At 45.4% G+C, this 20,242-nt stretch overlaps 1 protein-coding gene across 7 annotated transcripts in view; it reads left to right on the plus strand.

Moving 5' to 3' along the window:
* Positions 1 to 20,242, plus strand: part of HDHD3 (haloacid dehalogenase like hydrolase domain containing 3) — a 32,266-nt gene that overhangs the window by 1,294 nt on the left and 10,730 nt on the right. For 2 of the 7 annotated variants that reach the window (XR_014962869.1, XR_014962870.1), the window contains exon 2: positions 10,730 to 11,413. The exons of the other annotated variants lie outside the window; for them this stretch is intronic. The gene's annotated coding sequence lies outside the window, so the exon portion shown is untranslated. Of the gene's footprint in view, positions 1 to 10,729; positions 11,414 to 20,242 lie in introns of those variants that run through there. 7 annotated transcript variants of the gene reach the window in all.

Genomic DNA, 20,242 nt, shown 5'->3' on the forward strand with positions numbered 1-20,242 from the left:
GCGATAGTATAAAAGGAAGTAAATAGACAACCACCTACATACAAGTCAAATAAGTTTTGGAGTAGGTTGAGACAATCGTTTTTCGGTATGCGTGCAGCTTTGAGCAACTGCGCAGGTCTTTTTGTGGTATTTCATTTGATAATAATCTACTTGTATGGTTACTGCACTGTGTTGTCCAGACTGATGTTTTGTTTACAACTCATGGTCCTGAGCAGGCATGTTTGGTGAGAGAAGTGGTCAGGAAGATCTTCTCGGATAGACTTTGTTACTAGCATCTCATATCTGAGTGCCATTGTGAGATGTAAAGCGGCACTCCTAGATGAACTAAAAGGAGGATTGCTGTGATGAACCCACTATAGGGAACGCATTATGGGTGTTTCAGCATGTGGAACTTAAACTATGGAATCTTGCTTTGCCAATGGAGGCTTCGCAGAGAGTTGCACTAGCTGACGAAAGTCACAAAGGTGCTTTTCCCTGCAGCTTTCTTGAAGAATCTACTGTCAATACACTATTACATAGTTTATTTTTGATGCCATGCCTATTGCTACAATTACTATATACATGTCAAGCACAGCTCATGGCACTATGAGGATCTCCCTAAAACCTTGCACCTAAAACAAAACATGCAAAAATGTACAATTACTAGTGTAACATTCAAGCAGCAGTTGGGTGTCACTCAAAATGCCATATGCATGATGTATAGATCCTACACGTAAGCACACAGCAAATACAGAATAGTAACATATAGGCAAGGGAGTAGCCAGAAAATGTAAACACCTCCCACTTTGAACTAAAGCTCTTATGGCACCAAGAAAGCAAAGTAAGTCATCACAACCCTCCCCAGAAGAGCTCTCTTGTCCAAGGATCTAGCTATTCATCCTTCCATCAAACCTGTGATGTCCACCATTTCAAATTTACATCTGTCATGTATTAATTATTTCATCCAGTCTTTCACCATTCATTCTGGCCTTCCATCTATATCCAAACCTTTTCAACCATTTGGAAACCTATCCATTGTTTATCTTTCCATCCATCATTTCACTCATCCATCCATCCATCCACCCTATCCATCCGTACACTCATACATCCACTCTTCCACCGATCCATTCATTCACTCACCCATCCAACCATTTACCCTTTCACCCATCCAGCCTGTAAAACAATAGGAATGTACACTTATCAGGTTTCAAGCTCTGTGAAATCTGCATAATGGGTGCGCGTGTGAACTAGGATGACCCCAGTACATCATTCACTGAAAAAAACATAAACGACATAAAGTGCACTTGTAAAGCGCACATTCATTCCGAAAGGTTAGTTGGCGCTGTATACCCGATATGTTTTGTTAGACTCCTTACACAAATTAATTATCATAATTGTATCGATCTAGTGAAGATGGAAGGCTGATACAGCAGCATGAGATTAGGGCACCTAACACTTTTACACGCGTTCCCTGAAAAACGATTGCATGTTGTTATGTTGAATAAACTGCACAAACATGCGTAACACTTCAGACACAAATTAAACATCCGGGGTGTTTGTGGATTTTGTGCAAGAGCTTGGAATCCTAAAAGTTACAGTGGAGTGGGGCATGCTTCCTCAACTTTCCAGGAATGAAGATGGTGGTTCTTGCCTTTTATGCACAGCCAGTTGCTGAGTGTTTGCTTCCGTGATTTGAGTGAGCAGGCTGGAGAGAAGGGACAGCCTGCAGCCCTTCAACACTAGCGTGCCTCTTTGGGAACTCGACTCACTGATAATCAGCCCTTCACGAGCCTTCGCTGCTCAGCTTTTTTTTATTTTAGACAAAACTGTGTGATAACCAGCGTGAAAATGATTGAACTTTCATTTAAAACACGTTTCAGCCGCTGTTAATTTTCAAATGTTGCACATGTGTTAGCTTTCAACATGTGCCAAAAGAAGAGAGAGAGACGGCCTGTGACCAGCAGCATACTTCTGGTGAGATATTTTGGGAATCGCTCCTCACTAGTTGTTAATGTTGCCGGCCACTACTGTGCAGGAGGAGGGCACCACATGCTGTAACACCCCAAACTGCCCATTGTCATTCTATATGTGGCAATCAGCCGCATACAGAATGACAATGGGCGGTGGGCTGCTGCTGTGCTTCGTGAATGAGTACCAGGCCGCGCCACCTTGGAACTGAGGCCTCTCGCAGAGGAACAGCTCTGCTCCCTGCTAGGGCCGAAATTACGGACAAAAGGTGTCCGTAAAAAGGTTCCTCGCGGACAACAGACGTGAAGTCCAAATTACGGACGGTCCGTGAAATTTACGGACGGTTGGTCACCCTAGCGCCAGCAGGAGGCAACAGTCCCCACCCCCCCACAATAGCATGCATGTTCTTATGCATAAATAAAACACCACACAAATTTTGTTTGGGTAAGAAACTGCTTGCAGGTTTATTACATACACCGTTATGTAATATGGTGGGTTATCTTACGGGCGATCCAAGGGCAGGCAACCAACTGGGCCGCCTGCCCGCCTGATGAGCCAAGCAGCACTGGGGCGAACCCCGTCTGTGCTGCCCCTTCGGTGATCCTCTTCCTGGATCACGGTCCCTATTACTCACGTCCCTATCAGGGCGGAGCGTAGCAAGGCAAGCCCCCGGTTGTTCATGCCCACAACCGCCCGAAGGACTAACGGAGCGCCGACACGGTTTTCCAAGAACCTCCCATGAGGCTCCTGGGCTCTGTCACCCCATATGGTGCCGCACAGAGGTACCCTTCCTTCGGTACCCATTTGCTTCCAGATCGCCCTGTAACTCCGCCTGCAACGAAAAAAGAACAACATTACAATATTCTATGCCTCCCCTGCTGCTTCCACGCCGGGTAAGCGGTAGGGTGGGAGACGGCGTGTCCAGGGCGCGAAAAGAGGAAGTGACGCGCCCTGCGTGCCGCAGCCACTGGCTGCAGAGAGGGGGGACTCCTCCCAGAGGGGTCACCTAGTAGAAGGGGGGTGGGCTGCTGCCTTGCTGGCACTAGAGGCCCACCCTTCTAGGGCACCCTGCGGGCACCAGGGCAGCCGCATAGCGCCAGCAGGAGGCAACAGTCCCCAACCCCCCACAATAGCATGCATGTTCTTACGCATAAATAAAACACACCACACAAATTTTGTTTGGGTAAGAAACTGCTGCAGGTTTATTACATACACCGTTATGTAATATAGTGGGTTATCTTACGGGCGATCCAAGGGCAGGCAACCAACTGGGCCGCCTGATGAGCCAAGCAGCACTGGGGCGAACCCCGTCTGTGCTGCCCCTTCGGTGATCCTCCTCACGGATCACGGTCCCTATTACTCACGCCCCTTTCAGGGCGGAGCGTAGCAAGGCAAGCCCCTGGTTGTTCAGGCCCACAACCGCCCAAAGGACTCACGGGGTGCTGACACGGTGTTCCAGGAACCTCCCATGAGGCTCCTGGGCTCTGGCACCCCCTATGGTGCCGCGCAGAGGTACCCTTCCTTCGGTACCCATTTGCTTCCAGATCGCCCTGTAACTCCGCCACAGCTCTGGAGGCGGCCACTGTCGCCGCCAGGGCCCCCCACCAGAATAGCTATAGTTTTGCCCGCTAGATCGTCTGTCTAGCGCCTCCTGCAAATCTAGATGAAAGAACATCCCTACTGGATAACGATGCCCCATCTATCTCCCAATAGCCCTAGACGTTAGCTTGGGTCAGCTAGTGTCTGATGAAACAAACACCCTATGCCTGTGAAGTTGTGCCAAGCACTAACACCTCACACCGCCAAGTTCCACTGTGTCACCTGACTCAGCCCCGTCAAACACAGGACGGGGCAGTTTCAGGCACCCTGGCTCACGCTGCCCACCTATTTGCTGATCACACTGGATGCCGCCCTTCTGGCACCGTGTGTGACTGGACACATGTGTCTCCGATCTCTGGGACAGCACTCGCTTGTTAGGGGACCGTTCCTACCGCAGTAGCCCACTAGGCTATTAGAGCTGGAAGGATATACTTAACCTAGGCACCGCCCCTTTACTCGCTAAATCAATGCGCACATGGAGGTCCCTAACGGTGTAGGAACCTTGCGCGCGGCTGCACACCAGCGCAGCCCTGCATCCCCTATTCTTTATAGGAATTTCGACCGCTCAGTTCCCTCTAGGAGGTCCCCTAGGCATAACCGCTTAGAGAATCTGCTGATTCGATACAGGGCGTACTGTCTGTAATCTAGTGCCTAAACTTAGATGTGGGAGATGCCAAACACCTCCTAGGTCATGGGGATCTCGGAATTTCGACCGCTCAGCTCCCTCTGGGAAGTCCCCTAGGCATACCCGCTTAGAGGATCTGCTGATTCGATATAGGGCGCACTGTCTGTAGTCTAGTGCCTAACCTTAGATGTGGGAGATGCCACACACCACCTAGGTCATGGGGATCTAAAGGAGCACACCATATCCCCAGGGCGTACCACTAAGTGGGACTGGCTCCACCCAGCTGTACCGCCAGAGACACACCTCTTAAACATCTTACTCGTTATGCCACTTGGCACCCTTCTGGTTGCAGCTTTGTGTATTTGTAGAGCGCGCCTGCCCCCGGGGCACGGTGGCGTTGCTAGCCAGTGTGTGCTACCCCCTCGCCGATACTTATCTCTCCTGCTACCCCAGGACTGATGACTTAATGCTCCAACCCACTTTGACCCCAGAACTTGGGGACAACCCCAGTGGTGACCCTGCCTTACATGGTACATCTACCCCAGCGCTTGACTATCAATGTGTTAGGGACCCCAATCCCCAAAGATGCCCCATCTATTGTCTGGTTCTAGCCCGCTGAAGGATAACCCGGGGGGGGGGGCAGACAAGTCTGCGGAACCAGGGGTGAAAGTTGTGTGCAAGTACCTGCCCTTTCCTGAATTTTGGGACGCCAAGAGGTCGAAAGTACCCTGTCGCCGATTGGCACTACGCAGAGTTTACCAAACTTTTCCGCGCCACAGCACACTCGTGCTGACAACTACCACCACCCGTCTGCTGCCCTGGATGTCGCGCGGGTGATCAGGTCTTACTGAAGCTACCGGGTACCAGCCCTTGGCTGCAGGGGACTGCCCACCCAGTGTGCATGGGACCTGATTCTATATGGTGCCCGCAGGTGTTCCCCATGAAGGCCCTCGAAGCCAAATGTACACTGCAGTCCCAGTATTTCGCAGTGCCTCTCTATGCGTTGAGAATAATTGAGTAAGTGTAAAATTATACTTTCCCACCCTTGGGCTGTTAACCTGTGGGAAAGGCAGACTGTTATTTTGCGGCTTCTGGCCTTGCCTCCGGATATATACTACAAACCCCAGTACCTTACTACACGCCAGTACCCTTGGCTTTAACAATGCTTGTTAGTGTAAAAGATAACTGAAGCCAAAATGTTGCCTTCCCTGCGTAGCATATTGACTGTTTACATTCTGAACTGGTGGGACTGTCACCTTAACGTGTTGAACATTCATTAACTGTCTCCCTCCAATGAATGGTAAGCTCAACCACAAATGGGACCAATACACTAATCAACTTCCGCAACAGCCAGGCAGGTCACCTGTACGTGAGCCAGGTGCCGAAAGCGGAAAGCGGGAGCCCTTCGGAAACGGAATAGTGGTGCACAATCGCCCCGTTGGAGACAAATCTGACTTAGTTGTACTGCGAGAGAGGCACATGCAAGACCACATAACTATTCTTTGCCAAACTGAAGACCAGTGACCGAGGTAACTCCTCAGGAGTTTATACTCTCAAAGCTGGAGTCATGAGACACGACACGTTTAGGATACCAGAGCCAGTCCGAGTGATCCCCTAATATCCTTCTTGAATGCTTTAAATCTATAATGCATAAGGCTGCATAGCCACCTTTGACATTGCCCACATTAGTAACCAGTTCCTAGGTTGTATGTTTGCCACCCACCGGTTAGCCAACTCCATGTGCTTGCAAAGAACACCGTCCCTGCTCAAGTTGGTGCCAACCAAGAACTAGTTTCTTATTGATCCTCTCAACCTGTGGGAGCAAAACTAGCATCAATGGTTGCACTACCAACCCACCATGCTCCCAATACCGACCCCGGTATGCCTACCTGCAAAGCTTCACCATGCGCTGCCTGGGCCCAGTGTTCCACACTTACAACGTCACTAAAAGGGGTTTCTTCTGATAAGAGCCGAACCTCCTATATGCTAAGTGGAGGAGTGGCCTATTATTTCAGAATAATAGTGAGATGCTGCTGTGTGACCGTGTTGAAAACACATCACCATCCCTGAATATTGGATGCAAACTCATTAGAAATTGGAAGAGTGTGTCCGTGCACTATCAGTACGTACCCAAGGTGGGCATAAAGCTGGACTGTATCAAGTACCACGCTGCTCCGAACAGGGGCCCCCAGATAAGTTTCTACCAGGGGCAGCTGCTGCTACTACTACCGCGTGTGCTGTTGTGCATGAGTAGTCACTCCTGACCTAAAACCTACAATTGCCGTGTTAGCACGCCAGAGCCCCCCACGCATCCTGAAGTGCATTGCCAGCAGGGAGAAGGTGTTAATCAATCAATGTACCCCCCGGCAACCTCAGGCACGTCTGTGTTTCCCCAGCCGCCCCAAACATTTGCTGTGATGCGAAAACTAAACATCAAATGCCCCTCAGAAGCAGTTACCGCAAAACAATCTCTCCTCCGTCGAGGGTGAGGGTATGGCTAACCCATGCAAGCGAAATTCTGTGCATGACAGTGGTGTCGCATGCCAAGTGTGCTGCTGTTTCTGCCCTTGCATTCCAATTATATTGATAAAGCCAGAACAGCAACCTGCACATGTCAGGCTTCTTGGCTTTGTCACAGGTTGTTGGTCGCCTGAGGTAAATTTTTGCCCAAGTAAACTGCCTTTAGTCTTTCTTTGTACTATGTCGATTGGCCAGTGCAAAGCTGCAGAATACATTACGGTCCCTGACTGGAACCATAAAACCCCTGCATTTTATCGGTAGCATGTCCACTATGAGCTGGCTCTGCCTTTCAAGTGGGCAGCTGGGTCGTTGGATCTTTGCATGCCCTCAGGGCTGGACTAAGAATGTTTGTTTATTTGATTTCTTTATAGGGTTTTTATATTGCGTGACTTCAACCAGAGACGTCACGTAACCGAGCGCTTTACATGAGCACCAGTTCCGTAACCTGAGGACCCTACATATGGTAAGGCACGGGGAGGTAAAGTGATTTGCCCAGGGTTCCAAGATGTTGAGCATCGTTGCCGAGACTACAAATTGGGTGCTAGATTTTCGCCCCAAACAGTGTGAGTCTTCTATCCTGTCATTTTAGGAGCATCGCCTTGGCCTTAGGCGTTTGCCTACGGACACCTGATGGCCAAGTAGAAACACTGCCTCAGCTTGGCACGATTCTTGAGCTCATGCTGAGCCATTTGAGTAACGAGAAACTCTAAGAAGACCAAGATTTAAGGGTGCTGTTGTAAGGCATTTCCGGGCTTGGAGTGCGCCTATGTGTGCATTAACATACATGTGCCACTTCAGTAGGCGAAGTGCCTGGGTATGGTGCAAAATTGACAAAGCTCGGGGAGAGAAGGGTATCACCAAATATACCCAGTCAGCCTGAACCGCCTGGGACAGGTGGTTGCAGGGGATGGGCGCAATAGCAGGCCAGCAAATGCGCCCGGGAGCTGGACAATATGCGAGCCCATTTTGTAATGGTGAAGGTGTCACCCGTGGTCGTGGCAGTATATTAACACTGTTCAGAAGTTGGTAAAACCAGCGTCACCTTCGCTGAAGAGCCCAACTTTTGAACGCTCCAAGCTACGTGACTTTTGCCCTGATTCCCTTTTGCTTTTGCTGTCCAAGCTGCTTGAGACAATTGACTTCTTAACTTGCATAATATATTCGATTTAAAGGGCTTCCTGACAGTCGCAAGCTGTGTTTCCCCCAGGTTGACGCACTGACTCACGCATGTTTGACTCAGGGTTTCGAATACTCTGTGGCAGACACCACGCGACTGAAAACCATGCTCTGCACGTGAGCCGCTGCACCGGGCCTGCCAGCCTCATGACAGCTCGGTCGCAAGCCACCCACAATTAGAGCCACAAATCCAAGCCTGGCAAAGACAACCTATTTAACTAATGTCTCATGTATCCCTCAACGAGGATTTAAAACACAGGAAGCTGAAAGGCAAAAAGTTATCTGTTGTCCTCCCTTCCAACAAGGGAGGAACATCTCGAGAAAAGCACCAGCCCCCGTCGTGGCTGCTTCTGCTGAAAGAGTCCCGGATTCTTCAAAGGTGGGCCATACGTGCATAGACCCGCGCCCTCGGCAGCATTGCAGTCTGGTGCAACCAGACGGTGCCGCCTGGTCAAGCTCCAGGTGGACCTGTACTTGTTTCCCCAGTACCCGAGTGACCTACTAAACGGCCATGGTCATACTATCCTGAAATGCAGCCCACCACCACAATCAGGCAACCTGGGGAGAATCACTGACAATGCCAAGAGCACATGAGCACACCAAAAACGCCGTCACATCTATAGGACTGAGCGGGGGCCATCCTCGGAGCGCACACACATGTCCAAGCGCCCAGATCCTGAACAAACCCCTTCACACACCTCACCACTTGGGACGCAATTTTAAATCCAAAAACCGGGACATTTCAAGGAAATAGAAGAAGGACTACAATTTTACTTCAAGAATGACAGCGCTCCTCAGCAGAGAATTACAGATTAGGCAGTTAGAACATGCATAAAGAGCAATTTTTTAAACCCAGTAGCTTGCCGGATAATTCACTTGTTTTCTTGAAACATCTGATAACTTTCCCTACTTTGTAAACATTAAAAGCACCTCCTGCCGTTTTCAGTCGACCCCCTCTAAAACCGGGACAGGAGCTACATTCCCTGAAATCTGCCAGGACAGCTGGTGCAAATCCGGGACACCTGGTCACCCTAATGTGTGGGGACTGGACTGCAGCACTCAATGATGTTAAACCTTGAAAATGCCAAACACGCACCATTTTTGTGAGGATCATTGCATTTCCGAAACCAAGCCCACAGTGTGCATAGACACTTCCAAGAGAATGCATCAAAAACACCAAATGCACAGTTATATTTGCTGTGGTCCTGTATAACTTACCCCAGTATCAAGGTGAGAGCTGTGTTAAAATAGGAAATATGCACTTACTTACGGTCAATGACCGGTCCTAATACGTGTGTTTCCCCCAACATGCATGTCTAATCCCGAATTCAGTCAGTGTTGCTTGTACATTATTTGTATTGTTTTCAGCAGGTCTCAGGCCAGTTAGTTTTTCTCTTTTGTGAGCTTGAGTGGGTGCCTGCTGTATACCTGGCTCATGTGACCCAGTCTCGCATGGAAGCCATGTTATGTCACTAGCAGTACAAACCCAAACCCCAGGCTCTCCCGCAAGCACCCGCCCCAGGCCCCCCAGAGAACGCACGGTGAAATCTGAGGGGGGTGGCGGCCACAGGGGGGACGGACGAAACCGTGCCCAAACATGCAATCGCCCACAAACCCGCGGTCAAGGGGTGGAGGGGATCGCACACTCTCCCGAAAGACAGCACCCCCTCTGCCCGACCGGACCAAACCATGCCTCCAAACAAACAGCGCCCGGCCCGAGGCCCACGAGGAGCCCGAAGAGGCCCGGGCGGGGGGCGAAAGGCACCTCGCACACAGTCCAACTGCGGCCCCCGACCCCAGGTGTCCAGTCACTGCCGCGCCGCCACGGCGAAGAAACCGCTACACCGTGCCGAGGGGGGGGGGGCACCGCAGTCCCCAGACCACCACCCACCATGCCACCAAACACCAGGGGCAGCCCCGGAGGACACCCCACCCGACTCAGACGCTTAGTCCTTCTAGGGCACCCTGCGGGCGCCAGGGCAGCCGCATAGCAGTGATTGACCGCGAGGGATTACTTTGACAGTACACAGGAAATGGTCGCGATTCGCATATATAATAGTTACAGGAGAAGCCAGTAAAGAATTTGGCAGTCATGTCCCTATGATCTCCAATTGAAATTGGGTGCCTTTAAGGGAGGGAGCAAGGATTGTATTTTGTGTGATCTGTGATTGGAGCTGGGTATGGGCAGTGTTATTGACTCGTTAGTTAAAGGAGACTTAGGAGCAAAGCAGGGGTATCGGAAACCAGTGTGTAGTGTTTTGAGCTAAAAAAGGGTAACTGGCACTGGTGTTGCAGAATTGTAGTGGTGGTGAGTTTAGTTTTGGAGCAATGCAGATAGAAACAAGCATTGGCATAGCCAATAGGTCTCGCCTTTGGGACCTTATAAGTGTTTAGCCATGCAACAGTTGCATAACTGAATACTTATAAGGTCCCAAAAGCGAGACCTATTGGCTATGTCAAGCGGCCGTTGGGCCGCGAAAGTGAAGGTGCTAGAGCAGAGTTTTCAGTTCGAAAATTAACTGGGTTTTGAAGCTCTGGCATGTCTATTTGTTATATTAATTTATTAATTATTAATTTATTAATTATTTGTCTTGTGTAAGTGTTTATATTAATCAATCCGTTTGTTTTAACAAGAAAGAATTACACGTGGGTACGCATAAGTGTGCTGTTTAACAATAATGTGCATGTTTTCATGTTTAAACGTTGCTATGTGCTGTTTATTTTAAGCACAAAATGCTTTTCGAATTAATGCTTCTTTATGTTGCAAGAGCTAGATAATTACATACACATAAGGGTATTAGTGGGGTTAACACTGTTTAATCACTATGCTGTGGTAACGTTGTTTTGTTTCTTTTAATTAAGATGGTCTATTGTGGCCTATGGTGGCCTAAATAAAGATGGCCGATATGTAAAGCCTGGCCTCGAGTAGAAAACTGTGATGGGAGAGAGCCCTGCTGAATATGGTCCTGAAGTCAGCTGACCACAGTCCTTGCTTGCTTGCCTGGTAAAAACTTTCCGTGAGGACAGCAGCAATTTTGGGTGATCTCCAAGTGAAATGAAACGTCCTTGGCAGCCTTGGGAAACAAAGGAGCTTTAAAGAAAGACTCTGAACCATGATCTCATTGCCGAGGAAATGTGGAATCTACAAGATATAGTTGTGTCTTTTGGTTCCTGTTCCGTTTTCTTTATTTTGTGATTTTTCCTGAGCGGAGATTTTCAAATGTATCGATGCTACATCCTTTCCTTCTCGCTCTGCTCAGCGGTTCAACGGACGTTATAAACTTTTTATGTATCTTTCTTTTGTTTGACTTACTATAAGAATTGTTAGCCTAGAGAGGGTTTCTTGCCACTTGCCATTTACCTTTGCCGCGTTCGAATCTGCGTTGCTGAGGATCGTTACTGAGAGGACTGCGTCTTGAGAGACTTTACCGAGAGACTTGTCCTGACCCGTTCTGACATTTAGCTAGAATAGGTAACTATGAGAAAAATAATTTATTCTGATTGATTTCTTTTGACTAATTTTAGATAAAGCATTATAATTTTGAATATGGTGTTGGTTATTATTTCTTGTCAATTATTGAGTATTATATTTTGATTATTGCTGTATAGATTGTTTAGATTATGTTTAAGGACAGTCACAATAACCAGGTCTGATCGACCTCGATATAGATGCAGGGTGTTTAGGAGTTTTCTTTCCACAGGTTTGTTGCTGGTAGAGTATTTGAGCGTATGTTAGTGAAATGGGCCCTAGTGTATGAAGAATGTATGTGCGTGTAACTGTGAGATTACTCTATCTGTGGAAGTAAGGATTTTATACACACCCTGATCTCTATCAATTTCCTGGTAGCAGAGTAGGATGGTTATTGATGATTGTCTTGATCTGATTAGATTACTTATTGATTATTGATTATTGATGTTGGTATATGTACTAATACTATATGTTGGAGTCGTCATGTCGAGTTATATGTAGTGCTTCTGGAACTTGGAAGCTGGTAGCAGTTCCGTAGTAGGGCAGAGGGAAGTATATGCTGCTCTCGGGAAAGACGGAATTGTAAGGAAAAACGTGTGACAATTGAAGTTGCGCGTCACATTGTCTGGGTTCGGAATCAGTGACATTGTTGTATGTTACTATTAGAATATATTTCTGGTATATCAGGAGTGTGTATGGTAGTGAAGGTTATCTGTGAAACTCTGGTCTTAAGTCCCAGGGATCCGTAAGGTTTACCGTTAAAGCTTATTGCGGGAGGAGTAATAGGTATTCTCTGAGCTTGTTTGAGGAACTGGGCAGAGGTAAGCTGCTTAGTTGATGTATGTTCTAATTCTGTAGTGGGACAGATTGTTCGCTGTTCTCGGGAAGCAGGATTCTGTATGTATGTACTATATTTTCTTGTATGAATGTGCGTGAATGTATATACATTAATTGATTGTAAAACTCTTTGGATAAGTCCTGGAGGAAACAGTTAAGAGATGTATGAAAGTTTGTTGATTCTTGTGAAATAGATTTTCTTTTACTATTCTGTGGTTAGCGAAGCAGACAATGGAGATGTTTATATGTTGTAACTAATAGATTTTGTAGAAATTTGACACGAAGTCTACTGAAAAGTTTTTTTGTAAAGGAGGGGTAGACGAGTGACAGGAGACAGGAGACAAGCGACTGCAGCGACTGCTGACGTCAGAAAGACCGCGCTCTGATTGGATAGTGGGTCAGAATAGAGTACGTGCTGGGATTGGTGTGTTGGTGTGAGCCGCGCAAGGATTGGAAGAGAGCTATTCTAGTGACGTAGACGCTCCAGGATTGGTGCGTTAGTGTGAGTCGCGCTGTTATTGGTTGAAAATTCGTATTGAATATTTATAATACGGAAAAGAGTAGAGAGTTTTGGTAAAAGCTAAAATGTATTACCAAGAAGAGAAAAAGAAGAAAACATTTTTTGGAAAAATTAAAGAGTGGTTTAACAAGGATAAAGATGTTAAGACAAGAGAGGGTGAGTTGTTACCTCCAACGAAAACACCTGCATCCTTCATGGCTGCAAGATATGGGTATCATACCTGTATATGGTTGGAGAATTGGGCTAAGTATACTAAAGAAGATGGTGTTCTAGCATTTCCAGAACATGGTTCATTTAATCTGGCCGTGTTGAGAAATTTACGGGAAAAGATGTTATGTCTAGACCCGAAACCAAGACCTACACAGTTCGAGGCTTTAGTGGAATGGGAAGAGGAAGTACATGAGCGAGAAAAACAGAGATCTGGAGGACAGTACAGGTACATGTTTGGGAGGAGACATGATCGTGAGACTCATCAAGATCGAATGAAAAGGTGGCGAGATGCTAGTATGTCAGAGGGATTATATCCGATGAGAACAGTTGAAGGAGGAGCAGAAAGGGTTCCTGAGTCAGAAATGAGAAAATATGGAGTTAATGAGTATGAGGATGAGGTCTTGAATGACATGATTTACAAAAGACCGCCTCCATATAGACCAGAACCAGATGAGAGTACACCAGTTGTTTCCCCAATAAGAGATACAGTTTGTATCATTGAGACAGAAAATGTGACACCTGAATCAAGAGGTAGTAACTCTTTCAGGGAGAGAGAGAATCGAGGTAGTGACGAAAATGCCAGACAACTAGCGAGAACTACAACAGAGCTGACTGAGAAGATTAGGGAGTTAACGAAGAATCTAGAAGTTGTTACGGTGCCTGTAACAATAGGTCCGGTTATGCCTGTGTTTGACAAACAAAGGCTAGGTGAAAATGGATTGGTGATTCCATATGTTGGGAATAATTTGACAAATTCAGTTGGCCCTTCAGGAGATTCAAGTAAAAGAGCAGAAAACAGAGACCTGAGACAATCCAGACATGACACATGTAGTGAAATACTGGATGCTAGCGAAGCTAGTTGTTCAGGGATGCCAATTTTAGAACCGCAGAAGAGTGGTTCCAGTGAGGAAAACTACTGAAATAACAGCTGAAGATTTGAATGATTGGATGAAAGTTCTTCAGAAAAAGGATAAAGATTCACAAGTGATTGATGTGGCTAGGTTACGTGTAGAATTAGAAGAGCTTGTTACAGGAACAGTTCCAACAGAAATTCTGAAGAGTCATCATGATGGTGAGCTAATGTTTATGTGCAAGAATATTACCTGGAGAGCAAGAAATACACATGACAGGTTAAGAGCAATAGCGAATGAGCAGGGAGTTGACATTGATAAAGTGAAAGCTTTACAAAAAACCTACAGGATGGACTTTACAGAAAAAGATATTGAAAATTTGAATGCTACTGGTAGAACAGGACAGATTAAGGAAATGGTAGCATTATTGCGAAGATGGGGAGATGTAGAAAAGTGGAAGGATAGGTGGTATAAGAAAAGAGAGGAATCCGAGGATAGAACAACTTGTTCAGCATTTCCAGTGAGAGAAAGAGAAACCAGTGGATAATTATCCTATGAGAGAAATACCTGGAGGAGGATATGTACATGTTCCATGGACCAGACAGGATATTTTATCATTTACGAATGATTTCCCTCGATTGAGAGAAAAGCCCGTCGAGTGGTATAGGCAGGTGGATAGGTTTGTGAAATTGTCAAAAGTGCTGTGGATTGACCTGAATAGTCTGTTTGATATAATTGTTCCAGCAGACTTGTGGACTGAGTGTAAAATAGTTGTGAGTTGGCCTACTGAGGAATATCCAAGAGATCCAAGAACAGGGGCACCAGATCCAGAGGTAATGAGAAAGTATGACCAGGTGATGGTTTACCTGAAGAGTAAGGTACCTGCAAAAGAGACAGACTGGGTTAAAATAGATCGAACACAACAAGAAGCAAAAGAATCAGTTCATGCTTTTTACGAGAGGCTGATACTGGCATTTAAACAATTCAGTGGAGATGAACACCTGGGTGACAAAGATTTGAGTCATTTTGTATACAGATTTGTATATGGCCTCAGACCTGAGATTGGTGAGAGAATTCGTGAACACACAGTGGATTGGCAGAGTAAGAAAATAGATGAGATTCTGAGACATGCGAAATACTTCAGTGATGAAATTGAAGCAAAACAAAGAAAGCTGAAAGAGAAAGCAATGTGGGCACAAGTGAAAGTTGCGGAAAGACAGGAAGCACAGTTAGTGGAACAGGCAAATAATCCAGGAAATAATGCAGGGAATAGACCTAGATTTGCAGGGAAAGGAAAGGGAAATCTTGAGGAAGCAAAGAAAAAGTTTCCTTGTCACAACTGTGGCCAATTGGGGCATTGGAGATCAGAATGTACAAATCCACCATTAGCGAGTAATGAGAATAAACCCTTAAATCAACAGGTGCAGAGTGAAGGAAATAATCAACAGCAGCAACAACAACAGAAAGTTGTGAGACAGCAGAGTCAAGAGCCAAAACCGCCCTTGCCGCAGAATAGAGGGTCACAAAAATATAATCAGGATTCTACAATGATGAACAGGTAAACAAACCAAGACGTTCTAATCGGGTACAACAGTACTTGTTAAAGAATGAAGGGAGTGAATCTGAGGGTGATTATTGACGGTGCCGAAGAGAGGAGGAAGAGTGCATACTTGGTGCAACTCTAGAAATAGACCAGGCAGGACCATTTGTAGATGGAAAAATAAATGAAGAAAGTGTTACTTTTTTAGTAGACACAGGTGCGACAAGATCAACTGTCAGGTCAACAGATATTAGAAATCTTCCTCTCTCGGATGAAGCAATCCAAGTAGTTGGTGTAGCCAATACACAAATCAGGACACGTCTTACGGAACCAGTAAGAGTACAAATAGGGACATTTTCAGACATGCACAGATTTATTGTCTGTGACACGAGTCCAGTGAACCTGTTAGGTAGGGACCTATTGTGTAAGATGAATTGCACAATTTTTTGTACACCGGATGGAATAGCTTTTGAAACACCAGATGAGGATGTTTTGTACCGAGTGACTCTAGAAAATAGAGAAAGCAAGTTAATTGGTGCATTTGCTGTGTTTGATCCGGAGGATTTGCCTCGAGAGCTGAGGGACACAGTGAAAAGGACAGTTTGGGATTTTACTGGAGAGGATGTGGGATTGATGAATAATGTAGATCCAGTGAAAATTGCAGTGAAAGAGGGAATTACATATCCTAACATTCCTCAGTACAAAATGACACCAGAAATAATTGAAGGGATAACTCCTATAATTGAGAAAATGATTCAGCAGGGAGTCCTGAGAGAACTACTGAGTAGTCCGTGTAATTCACCAATAATGGGGCTAAAGAAGCCTAATGGGAAATTTAGGATCGTACAGGATTTGAGAAAAGTTAATCAAATTGTGGTGGCATGTTGTCCCATCGTGCCAAATCCATCAGTGATCCTGTATCAAATTCCACATGATGCTGAGTGGTATACAGTGATTGATTTGTGTCATGCGTTCTTTTCAATTCCATTGCATCATGACAGCCAGCCGATTTTTGCATTTAGGTTTGGCCAGCGTATTTTAGCATGGTGTCGTATCCCACAGGGGTATACAGAGATTCCTTCGATATTCAATCAGTTATTGAAAAGATCGTTGGAGAGTTTGATCATGCCTGAGAACTCAGTACTAGTGCAGTATATTGATGACCTACTAGTGGCATCAAAGACACGTGAAGCTTGTGAAGTAGATACCATAGCTTTGCTGAATCATCTGGCAGATGGAGGGTTAAAGGTATCTCCAGCCAAATTGCAATTTTGCAAGAAAGAGGTGCATTATCTTGGACACAATATTGAAAAAGGTCTGAGGAAAGTGACTGATGACAGAATCAGAATAATCAGAGAAATGAAACCTCCAAAGACTCAGAGAGAAGTGAGGATGTTCCTGGGTATGGTGGGTTATTGTCGTCAGTGGATAATTAATTTTTCGCTGATAGCAAAGCCACTGATTAAACTGACAAAAAGTGAGATGACAGACCCATTGGAACTAGATGGAGAACAAATGGCAGCATTTGAAGAGCTCAAAAGTAGAATGTGTGAGGCTCCAGCTTTGGGTATGCCTGACTATGAAAAGGAGTTTGAGTTGTACTGCAGTGAGAGAAATGGATGTGCACTTTCAGTGTTAATTCAGAAGCATGGACTACTGAGAAGGCCTATTGCGTACTTCTCATCGACACTTGACCCTGTAGCTGTGGGTTTACCAGGTTGTCTGAAATCTGTGGCTGCAACATGCAGGAGTCTGGAACAAAGTGAGGGAATCATAATGGGATATCCTGTAAGGGTATTTGTACCTCACAATGTGGCGATTCTTTTGACAAGAAGCAGAACTCAGTACATGTCACATAGTCGGCTGACTAAATATGAGAAAGTGATTTTGGGAGCATCAAATGTGACTCTTGAGAGATGTGTAAATGTGAATCCAGCGACATTATTGCCGGATATTGAAAATGTGGGTGTGAAAACAGAAGATGATCATGATTGTTTGGATGTGCTTGAATACTGTACAAAACCGAGACCAGACATAAGGGATCTTCCCTTGCATGAGAGTGATCATGTGTTGTTTGTGGATGGATCATGCCTAAGAAATGATGAGGGTGTGCTATGTGCAGCATATGCGGTGTGCAAAGTTTCAGAAGTTATGGAAGCATCACCATTGAAAGGAGTGAAATCTGCGCAAGTTGCTGAATTGGTGGCATTGACAAGAGCTTGCGAAATTGGGAAAGATTTGAGGACAACGGTGATGACTGATAGTCAGTATGGATTTGGAGTTGTGCATGATTTTGGCCAACTTTGGTTACAGAGAGGTTTCTTGACATCGAGTGGAACTCCAATAAAGAATGCTGAAGTGATTGGTAAATTACTTGAGGCGATACAGCTGCCTAAGGAGTTAGCAGTTGTAAAGTGTGTTGCCCATGGACAAGGAGAGGATTTTATAACGGTTGGAAACCGTTACGCTAATGACATTGCGCAATACTGTGCAAAAACAAATCAGTCTATTAATCGGGACCGAGAGGGTGAAATGTCTTTTTACTCTGTGATGTTTACTAATGTCTTAGAGACATGGGATGAAGTGAAGCAGTTGCAGGATGAGGCAGGAGAGGAAGAGAAAAAAGATTGGATTAAGGCAGGATGTGCTCCAAGAGAAACAGACCATGTTTGGGTCTATAGAGATGGCAGACCAGTAATGCCGAACTCCATTTTGTCGTCAATGGCAAGAATGTATCATGGCCAGGGACATTTGGGGAGGGATGCGATGATCAGGTCGTTCAAGCAAACCTGGTACAATGCAAAGTTCAGGACAATTGCAGAAAGCATTTGTCAAAGGTGTTTGATTTGTCAGCAATTTAACACTGGGAAAAAGACAGTGGTGAGTCTGGGAACAATAGGCAGAGAAGGAGGTCCTTTTACAAGAATGCAGATTGATTTCATTGAAATGCCCCAAGTGAACAGACTGAGGTATGTTCTAGTGGTAGTCTGTTTGTTTTCAAGATGGGTGGAAGCCTATCCGACTAGGAGAAATGATGGAATAACAGTGGCAAAGTTACTGTTAAGGGAGTTGATTCCTAGGTATGGGTTTCCAGTAACGATTGAGTCTGATAGAGGTGGGCACTTTCAAAATGAACTCATGGGTTTGATTTGTGAAGCATTAAAAATACAGCAGAAGCTACATTGTGCATACTGACCAGAGGCTTCTGGTGTGGTTGAGCAGATTAATGGCACAATCAAAAATAGAATTGGAAAAATGTGCTTAGCCACTGGTATGAAATGGCCAGATGTTTTACCTCTAGTTCTGATGACTATTAGATCTACTCCAGATAGAACTACTGGCTTGAGTCCGCACGAAATAATCATGGGACGTGCAATGCGCCATGCATTTGTACCTGTCAATAAGTTGGTGACAATAACTGATGACATGATTTTGGATTACTGTAAAGGCCTGGCTGACGCAGTTCATTCTGTGTTTCACCAGGTTGGAGAAGAAGCTACCACACTTGAGAAGAAGCAAGCCCATGATCTGAGTCCAGGAGACTGGGTGAGGATTAAGGTGCACAGAAGAAGAAATTGCTTGATTCCAAGGTGGGGAAGGCCGAGACAAGTCATTCTGACTACAACAACTGCAGTAAAGTGTGCTGGAGTGAAAAACTGGGTACATGCAAGTCATACTCTGAGAGTTCCAAACCCAAAAGAAGGGACTGGTAAAGAGTATTTTGAAGAATCAGATTCCAGTGATGATGAAGATACAGAACAAGTGAGAAGAGAAGCAGAAGAAGCTTCAAGAGAACTATTGAAAGACTCAGAAAAAAGATCAGATTCTGTAAAAGAGCCTGAAGTTTCAAAAAGCAGTGAAGAAAAAAGAAAAGAAAAGAGAAATTCCACAGAGACTACTCCTGAATCAGAAGAGGAGGAGATTGAAGAACCACTTGAGATTATACTTGAAGAAGCAGGGTCAGAAGAAGATAGAGAGGGACAGATTGCGGAAGACCCCCGAGGAGGTGTAGGGAACATTCTTGACAAGCCAGGTGAAGGGACAAGTAGACAGCAAGAAGATTGCGTGTCGGAGACTCGAGGAGGGACAGAAGTAGGGAAGTCTCAAACAGTGGTGAAAGAAATTGTGGAGGAAAAGAAAACTGCTAGAAAACGAAAACAGAAGGCACTTGAAGCAGAATTGGATGATGAGGATGAACAAACAGAGGGTCGAGTTCTGAGAAAGAGAACTTGGATTGGAGAAAGAAATAATAGAGAAATAAAGCTGAAAAAGGTGATAAAAGGAGATCGTTGGCCTAACAACAGAGTTAAGAGGCTGAGATACAGAATAATAAGAGCGAATACATCAAAAGCTGAACAAGTAAATGAAGTATCGAGTCAGAATTCAGCAAAAGGAGAAGAATCAAAAGAACCAGAAAAGATCAAAAGAGTAAGAAAACCTAACCAGAAGTATAGGTCGCCGGAATGGATGTACGTGGCATTGTCTGAAGGTGAAGAGACAGAAAGTCAAGGAAATCCAGAGGAGACCATACGAGAAGTGGTTGAGGAAGATACTGGTGAAATCCTGAAAGTAATCTTGACTGACATTGGAGAAGAGTCAAATACTGAGGATTTTGATGTTGGAAATCTAATACAATTTGATGTTGAAGAAATTGAAGTGAAGAATGACAAGTATCCAAATTGAATAAACAGAAGAAGGATTCACTTGGATTAAGTGAACAGAAAGAATCATTTGAAGAAACTGAAGAGAAAAGTCTGAAAGAATTGTTGAAGAATTTTAAAGTTTCAATTTCAGTAGTGGAGTAGTAGAGGCTAAGTCAAAAGACAAGGTCAAAGTAGTAAAATGACTAACGTAGAGGATAAGCAAAATAGATGTGCTTTCTTAAAAAGGTGGTGTAGAATGTGCTGCTGCTGTACTGGATTATTAATGCTTCTATGGGGTGTTTTAG

Source organism: Triturus cristatus, chromosome 1_2 (genome assembly GCF_964204655.1).
Source record: "Triturus cristatus chromosome 1_2, aTriCri1.1, whole genome shotgun sequence".
Lineage (NCBI taxonomy): Eukaryota > Metazoa > Chordata > Amphibia > Caudata > Salamandridae > Triturus > Triturus cristatus.